Raw genomic sequence first — 8,729 nt, 5'->3', positions numbered from 1 at the left:
TTCACTACTCTTCCTTTTTTGTATTTATCTGTGAGATCATTGACATTTAAAGATGTTACAGAAAGCATCATTGCAATAAAAAGTTATTATTACCACCTTTTGTGTATAAAACAGTTTTGTTAAATGTCTAGTTCCAGCTTTTGTGTTACATTCATGCACTGTCTGACAGGTTGAACGTTTATACAGTTATTTCTTGTCATATCCATTTGAGCCTATGTCACATCTTACAAAAGTTTTTGTTTTATTGAAAGCCCTCAAAAATACACACCCAATAACCCCCTAAAACCTATTTACTTAATAGTAACACACAAAGCTATGTACATCTTCAAATACTGACATTTTACCCTTTAATAGGAAAAAAATCCCAAACTGACAGCCATACTCACAGACTTGAGTTAACCTAAAAAAAAAGGTTAAACATGCTAAGATGAATAGTGCAGCCGGTGCTTCTACTAAGTGCTAATTGGTTTTGTATTTTCTTTATAGCTCTCCCAGTTGGGAAAACCACTGAATGCTTTCAGAGAACATTATCTACTAGTCAATTTCTCTTCTCCATTTTTTTCTTCAGCCAATTACTCTCCAGCAGACTGTGGCCATTTCTCTTTATCAGAATGTCTCCATGGAGACACGAGAAACAGGCAGACAGTTTCTCTTTACCAGATTGTTTCCATGGAAATATGAAGACCAGCTGTAGAAATGCTACTGAGCAGACATGTATTTGCTAGAAAAAGCCTCATAATATTCAATATTCTTTTTCATTTACTTGCCTACTCTTAAAACTTTTACTAAATCAGTGTAATGCCCTTAATACAGTCATTTCCCCATGCAAGAATGAGACAAATTGCATTAATTTTTCTTTTGTCATGATCTTTTAGCCAGTTTTTTTTCATTGCATTGCCTAAATTTCTTAAAACTGAACAAGAAGAAAGAGAGAAGGGAGAAAGAAAAGAAAAAAAGAACAACACCACCTGTTTACAACCACCATTACACTTAAAAATAACTGAGAAAACCTTACTTTATAGTCTGCAAAGAAAATCATACACCACAAAAATAGTGCTAGTAACAAAAAAAATTTCTTTACATACAGTTAACTTTCTCTCTCTTCTTCCCCTCTCCAAAGCATTTTTGAACATTAATGACATGAAGCATGGTATATGCTTTAGAGTCCCCACAAATCCAACAATTTTTTAAAAATTCCAATATTTACAGATTTTCTTCTTCTGTCATATTTCACACATATAATTATTGCATTGTAATGCCACATTAAGTACTGGTTTTATTACTTCATCTCCATCTCCCAAATCCCATCTCTGCTTCATTTCCAATGTACTCTCAATACTTCTAGTCAACTTTCATGCTCCCTTCCTTCACTCTAGCATTTTCTATTTAAACATTGGAAAAAGTTTCACAGGCACTGTCTCTCTCCGGTCTTTATTACTAGAAGAACAAGAAGCAGAATCTCTTTCTGTTTCACAGCTCACTTTTTGTTGGACAAATGTTTGTATTTCCTCCTTAGCCTGTACTTCATCAAAAAATTATTTTGACCCTCCAGAGAAGAATACTTTGAAGACAGCTAGGTATAGCAGTTTGAATCTCACACCTATATCTTGACATTCCCTGAATAGTGGAACATGTTTGCTTTTCTTCTGCCTGGTGTACAATGTGTAATTATTCTCAACAAATACTCTGCTGTCTCCCACATTTAGTACTTTGCCCTTGTGCCACAGTTTTGTCAAAATCAACTCCTTCTGCTGGTAGGATTGCATCTTTACTATTAATGGTCTAGATTACTTTCTCATAGCCAGGTTTGGAGCATGCACACAATGTGCTTTTTCAACTAACAACTCCTGCTGTGGAATACCACCCAAGCTGCTTATTTGTGCTTTCATAAAAATTAATGCAGTCTGTTCCTTCCAGCTTTTCTGGTATAGTTGAAAATCTCAGGTTTTCCCTATGTGCTCTGCCCTCTAATTCTATTACTTTTTGAAACATCTCTTCCTGAGCAGACTCATATTCAGCCAGCCTTTTTTTCATTTCAACCTCTGATTTTTACAGCTTTACCACCTCATCTGAATATGTGTTTAAAGCTTCTTCTGTTTTTCCAGCCTTTTGTTTTTTATGTTGATATACTCCACCAGTGTTTCATGTATTTAACCAGGTCTGTGTGCAGTTGTCTTATATCTTCCTATAGGTTACTGGAATTCATGCCTGGAGGTTGTACTGCTTTTTTCTGAATGGCTACATAACTTTCCCCAGTTATTGTTTCTTCTTCACTTTTTGTAGCTGATTTTTTCCAGGTCCTCTGTATTTCTATGTTGCTGGCATCAAGGGAGTACACTTACTAGCCAGTTACTGAAATATACCCATAAACACAAGTCTACTGGCCTTCTCTGCTAAGATTTTGTTTTCACACTGGGAGAGCAGTGTGCAGCCATTTTAGATGTCTCCCTTTTAAGATACTGCTAACCAAAACATTCCAGATTATCACCACTTTGTTCCCTCCTAGCTTCCTGACTTCCACTGGAATACCATCTATTCCTGGAGACCTTCCTGTAGATTGGTTATACATCACAAATTTTATCTCACCTCCTCCAATCCTATCTTGATATTCACATGTCTCTGCTTTATTCAGATTTTCATTAAATGTCCAAAATATGTCTAATACTTCTACTGAATCTGGTTATTTTCCTTGTTATAGGCTCCCTAAGTCTGGCAACAGCCCTTTCTAATTTCTGTTGCCTGAGTCATTGTGCTAAGGGCTGTTGAGCTCCAGAGTTATTATCAAAAACAGTAGCTTAACAGCAATCTTTCTAAACTCATGCATATTATCCAGATAATCCCTTATTTTCTGTTTAACACTCTGCAGTGAATCCTCTTCTTGTTTTGAGAGATTCCCTCCATTCTGCCATACTTTAGCCTTTGTCAGTCCCTCTAAATAAAGTTACTTTTTAACTATATCTGCTTTTCTTTTATTTCTACCCCATTTTTAAATTTCACCTCCATTTTATCCAACTCCCTAGCTATATTTTCTGAAAAAAAATCCTATCCTCTCTAATAACTCCAATTTTCACTACCCATTCCTTAAATTCATCTCTTTTAACAGATAGGTGGGGGAAGTGCCAATGTCTCATTTTTATTTTATTACCCTGTAGTTTTATTTTAGTTATTATTGGTGCATGATCTAAAATAGTTATTGGATGCACATCAAAGCTTTCAATTAAATGCACTTGTTCCTGTGAAATATACTTTTTGTCTAGCCTAGCCCAGTTTTTGTACCTTGGTGAATAATATGTAGATTCTCTCCAAGCTCCTACTACTGAATTCATATATTCCATACCAAATATTTTCATAAATAACATAAATTTCTTCAAAAATCTACCCTCTTTTGTTATATTTTCCCTTCTATGCCCCAATCCATCCTACCTCTTACAAATAAAATTCCAGTCCCATACAATATGTAATATTCTTTGCTGAAAGCTCATGATTTCTCCCACAATTTTCTTAAACACCATTGTAGCAGTATTAGGTGGAATATAAATACGTTAGTGTAATCCTTCTCCCCTGCCAGTAGCTACTTACTACTACAAATCTACTATTATTATATTTTTTCCTCTTTTATCACTATTGGAGCTCCTCTAGCAATTAATATAAGTACTCCCCTTTTCCTTTGTCCCTGATATTCTGCTGAATAACCACCCTGAAATACTTTCTTTATCAAATTAACATGCTGAGTTGTTTCTAAATGTGTCTCCTGTTGCATAACTTTTTGCACACTGCTTTCCCTGATATAGTTCACTATACTTTGTTTTAGTATATATCTGCAAGACTATTCACATTTAAAAATAATATGGAAAATGCTGCTATTATGGTAAGAAGTTATTATTCCCAGCTGTTATGTATAACAGCTTTTTTTACAATGTCTAGTTTCAGCTTTTTACATGCATTCACTAATGTTTGGCAGGTAGATCTTTTATACAGTTGTTTCTTGTCATATCCATTTGGACCTATGCCAAATCTTACAAGATTTTTTATTTTAATGAAAAACCTTAAAAAGCAAACACCCTCCCCAGAACACCCCCATAACCAATTAACTTAATACAAGCACACAAGACTTTGTACATATTCAAATAATAAAGTTTAACCCTCCTAATAGGATCAGTTGTCCTCAATTGACAGCTACATTCACAGACTTTAATTACTCTACAATTAAGGTTATCTATGCTAAGGTGCATGGAATAGCCTGTGCTTCTACTTACACTAAGTGCTGTCTGCTTTGGTCTTATCTTTATTCTTCTCCCAGATGTAGGAAACAATTTAAATGCTTTTAGGAAGCATTATCTTTTATCCTTTGAAAGAAAAACATGTTCTGTTTTTATTGCCTTTTTCAACTTGTCTTCACAGAAACACAAGAACCAGACACACAGTTACTTTCAGCTACAAGCTTCTCATGTTGCACTGTGAACATTTATTTGCTAAAGAAAAACTTCTAATTACATTGTTTTATTTTATTTACTTACTTCCACTTAAAACTTGTTGTTTGATCAAGCCAATAGCCTTAATCCAGTCATTCTTTTATGCAAAACTAAGAAACAATATATCAGTATTATTTGCATTATGCTCTTTTGTCCATGATTTTTTCTGTTTTTACATTGCAGTGCCTACATTTCTTAAAACTGAACAAGAAGAAAGAATGAAGACTGAAAAAAGGCAGCTGTTTTCTTTAGTTCTGTATTATACACAAAAATAAATGAAAAAGCTTTACTATATGGCATGTACTATATGTTGTGTTTTATAAAAATATTAAGAACAAAAATTGTTTTACTTACAGTTACCTCTTAGCTTCCTCTTCCCCTCTCCTTAATGTTCTTCTGAACATTAATGACAAGAAGTAGGGTATATGCATTGGAGTCCCCTACAATTTTAGGATTGTCAAATAAGTCCAATATTTCCAATCTTTCTTGTTTTACCATATTTCACAAATGTGATTGATGCTTTGTAATCCCATATTTATTCACTAATTTCTGAGTTGTTGGTTTTCTTCCTGTTGACGACCCACTCCCAACTCCATTCTCTGGTTGATTTCCAAAGTGCTTCTTGCTCTTCTAGTCAACTCCTGTGCTTTTTTTCTGTCTCTCAAGGCTTTTCCTTTGGAACATTGGATAGGTTACACTGGCATAGTCTCTCTATGAGCTTTATTATCAGATGAACAAGAAGCAGAATCCCCTTTTGTTTGGTAGCTCACTTTTTGTTGGACAAACCTTTGTATTTCCTCTTTAACATGTTCTGCATCAAAAACTGACATTGACCCTCCAGTAAAAAATATTTTTAAGCTAGCTGGATGCAGCAGCTTGAATCTTGCATCTGCTTCTCAACATTCTCTAATTGCTGGCATAAATTTACTCCTCTTCTGCCTGGTGTACAATGAGTAATCATTTTCCATATACCCTCTATTGTCATCAACTTTTAGTACTTTGTCTTTCTACCACAGTTTTGTCAGAATCAACTCTTTTTGCAGGTAGGGTTGCATCTTTACTATTAGAGGTCTTGGCTGCTTTCTTATGGCCACGTTTGGAGTATATACATTGCTGTGCTAAAAAACTTTAGTGCCCTGGAGTTGTTATCAAAAATAGTTGCTTAACAGCAACCTTTCTAAACTCATGCATTTTATCCAAAATGTCCTTATTTTCCATTTAGCACTCTGCAGTTGCTCATCTTCTTATTCTGTTAGATTCCCATTATTCTTTAATACTTTAACATTTGTCAGCCCCTCTAAAGTATTCATATTACTAATTTCCCACATCTCTTTTATTTCTATCCTATTTAAATTCCATTTTCATCCCATCCCACTCACTCCCTTTTGAAGAAAGTTCTAGTTTCCCTAATAACTCTCAAATAATTTCTACTACCCATTCCTTAAATGCCTCTCTTTTTAACAAGTAAGAAGGAAAGTGCCAGTGCCTCTTTTTTACTTCATTACCCTGCATCTTTATCAGTGCATGATCTGAAATGCTTATTGGATGTGTGTTAAAGCTTTTAGTTAAATACACATACTCATGTGAAATGTAAATTTTCTCCAGTCTAGCACAGTTATTGTACCTTGGAGAAGAATATAATTTTTTTCTGATTTCTACTACTGAATTCACATATTCCATACCAAATATTCTCATATATTTCTTCAGAAATCTGCCATCTGTGATGCAGGGATAGATACATTTTTTTCTGATTCAGACTCAGAGGATCTCTCAATTTCTGATTTTCCCTGTGGGAGTTTCTCTTTTTCTGAGACTATTGCTAGAATGTGGCAGTGTTTGAGAACACTCAGGTTTCTCAGTCCCTCAGAAAATACTATGATTTGTTACAGAGGGATTTCCCAGCTCCTACACATATTCTTCCTGTTCTGTCTGCTTTAGAGAATGTATTTGTTACTGCCTGCAAATTTCCCAATAGTCAGCCAGCTACTCGTAAAAGGTCAGATAGAATGCATAAAATTCGTCAGTCTTTTAAATTTTATACACTATTCCCAAACATGACTCAGCAGATATACATTTAGTTGATCCCACATCTGCTAAGTACTTATTTAATTCCAATCCTACTCCTTCTGATAAGGATGAGAAATTTTTTGATAGGTATAGGGGAAAAGGTGTATGCTTCTGCAACTCTGATTTTCAGAATTTTGAATTGTCATGCTCATATTTTGAAATTTAGTTTGACAAATTGTAAAAGTATGAGGAATGTTTTGTTTGTAGTTTATTCTTGTTATGAAAAATCTACTTTAAACAATTTAATTGCTTCTGTTGCATAGGTCATTGTTTGTAGAGTGTGTGTATGACACTGTTAATACTTCTTCCAAGGATATAGCCATTAGTATTGTTTTGAGGAGGTTTGCATGGCTGCATTATCAGAGCCTCCCAGATGATGTTAAAATGAGAGTTTAATAAATTCTTCCCTAGCTACAGATTGTTTGATTTCTTCACTGTAGAAATGATTATAAAGTGTGATTAAATAGGCAAGCTGATCTACATTATTTCTAATATTTTTTCAGCCCTCCTTTCCCAAATTGTCCAAGGATTTTCTGTCTCCTCATCCAATTTGGCAAAAACAGTATAGTCTCAACAAAATTCAGGTAAACAACACATTTAAGAAGAAATGGCAAGGGGATTCCAAAGACAATTGTCAAACCTCCAAAAAAACAAGGACAATCAAACAAGTCTGAATGACTGTTCTAGAGATTTTGTGACTCCCTCTCACCATGGCCACTTCCAGAAAGTCTGAATCACCAGTTTTCTCCTTGGCAACAGAAAGCTTCAGATAAATGGGATCTGAAAATCATTCACCAAGGTTCAAATGGAAGTGGGAGGAAATTCTTCCTTTCCAGGGGGTCATTCCTCATCCTCCAGATCAAACCATTTTGTTTCCAGCTGTTTTTCATCTCATGCTATCCCAAGGAGTAATACAACCAGTTCTTCCTTCCCAGGAGGGGAAGGGTTTTTATTCAAGGATGTTGCTAGTGCCAAAGAAAGAAAATGTTTGGAGACCAGTTCTGGATTTTTCTTTCCTAAACCTGTTTGTGATAGTGCCCAAATTCAAAATTATGTTATTTTACAACCTGTTACCTCTTTTCCTCTTTCAAGTTAAAAGATTATCATCACATCCTTATTAATTCAGACTTCAGATACTTTTTGCATGTCTGGATCAGATTTTCATTTCTTTGCCTTATCCTTTAGACTATTCACTGCACCTTCACTGCATCAGGAGGGTTCACAAAGTGTTTACCTCCAGTTACAGGTCATTGCAGTCTACAAGGTATTCACATTTTTTTATATTTTGATGACTTGCATATCTTTTCAGAGTCTTTTTGGAGTGTCCTAGATGTTCTAAACAGACTAGCCTTCCTCAGAATAAAAAGAGTCAAAGTCATCCCTGTCCCATGGTATCCTTAGCCACTAAACAACTCATGAAACAAAGAGACAAAGCACAGAAAGTTTGGACCAAAATAAAACAACTCCTGCTTTACCAGAATATAGACAACAAGAAACCTAGGAAAAACAATTTATCACCAAAGATAAGAAAACATATTACTCAACCAATCAAAACATACATATTAAAAATCCAAAACTGTTCTGGGTTTCAATCAAAAGCTGATAAATTCAGGACAAGCTGCACAGCCAACAATAAACACACAGAAACAAAAGATACCTTACCCAACCAATTCAACCCCAGCTTTAAAGTCATTAACCAACCAGGTGTATAATTAACGTCTTGATGATCTATTCAATCAAATAACCACCTTCAGTATTTCTCTTTCCAACCAGTTCCCACAAATGCTATCAAAAAATACCTCAAAAATGTTAAGCCTACTGTAGTAAACTCTTAGTTAACTGGCACCCATGGGGATTGGTAGATGCCATATAACTGTAGTTTCTGGTTGCTTGAGAGTTACTATTAAAAATATGCCTGACTAATACTGTAGCTTATACTATTTGTTAGGTTTTACTTGTTCTCAGGTTGGGGAGAGAGGTAATTTATTCCTATCTTCCCTTTTAAAACTCAGAATCCCTAAAAACATAAGGTATGTTTTGCAGGGGGGGGGGGCAGAAAGAGCAACACATGAAAAGTGTACTGTATTTCTTTGATTTTTTTTTTTGTTTTGTTGTTGCCAGTTGTTTGAGAGTGCTGGTTGCTTGAGTTCTGGTTACCTGAGAGTTTACCATACAACTGTCCGTGACAAT

Source organism: Protopterus annectens, chromosome 10.part0, assembly GCF_019279795.1.
Source record: "Protopterus annectens isolate FY-2018-M chromosome 10.part0, PAN1.0, whole genome shotgun sequence".
Lineage (NCBI taxonomy): Eukaryota > Metazoa > Chordata > Ceratodontiformes > Protopteridae > Protopterus > Protopterus annectens.
Note: the sequence above shows the minus strand (reverse complement) of the source record.